Genomic DNA, 739 nt, shown 5'->3' with positions numbered 1-739 from the left:
GAAGTTGGCGGTGTTGGAGAGAGACGCGTTATCGGATTTCAAGGCCGGGTGCTTGAGAACCTTCGAGAATCGGAGATTCGATAAGGTAATCTGCTTGTGAGATCTTCTGAGAATGACTTCTCTTGTTTTTATATGTGGTTTGTTTTGTATTTTGAATTTAGTACTTTCAAAAAGAATTTAGAATTTAGAATTTGAAATTTTCCCTTTTCTTGAATTGGCATTATTATAGGTGAAGGTTGTGAGGGAGGTAATGAGTCAGATGTTGGAGGCTTGGAAGCAGATTCCAGATGTCTCCGGCGACGTTTCGCCGCCGCCTCACTCACAGGCTTCTTCAAAAGGTTTGATCATTGAGTAGCTGCATAATTTCCAAAATGCTTGAAATTTAAATCCAAATCAAACTCAATAGTTTTGTAGCGTTTGAGTTAAGTCTTTAATTTGAAGTTTTTAGCAGAACTATTCAATTATCAGTTATAAGTTCAGTTATTTCTTATAGATCTTGATTGCATCATCATTTATTTTGTTCCTAATACCTTTATCGCTATCTGGGTCCAATAGAATTGTTTAATCTTGTTCTTACGTGGATTGTCTTCAACCAATGTTCGTGAGTCATGTCATTTACTTTTTCCACCTGGATGTGTTTGTTTGTTATGATCACAGAGAATGCGAGCGACGGACGCTATCCGCCGGGGTCGAGAAACTCCGGTGCCGTTGGTTCCGAAGCTCTTCATTTGAGGAAGAA

The 739-nt window shown here is 38.8% G+C and overlaps 1 long non-coding RNA gene across 1 annotated transcript; it reads left to right on the top strand.

Annotated features, from left to right (window-relative positions):
• The first annotated feature begins 7 nt into the window (after positions 1 to 7).
• On the top strand, positions 8 to 738 carry LOC112094858. The gene is made up of 3 exons (XR_002903703.1): positions 8 to 85; positions 230 to 338; positions 658 to 738. It is a non-coding gene; the product is annotated as an uncharacterized LOC112094858 (long non-coding RNA).
• The last annotated feature ends 1 nt before the right edge of the window (position 739 follows it).

This window comes from Morus notabilis, unplaced genomic scaffold (genome assembly GCF_000414095.1).
Source record: "Morus notabilis unplaced genomic scaffold, ASM41409v2 C11300913, whole genome shotgun sequence".
Taxonomy (NCBI): Eukaryota; Viridiplantae; Streptophyta; class Magnoliopsida; order Rosales; family Moraceae; genus Morus; species Morus notabilis.
Note: the sequence above shows the minus strand (reverse complement) of the source record. Positions and strands in the feature narration are given on the sequence as shown.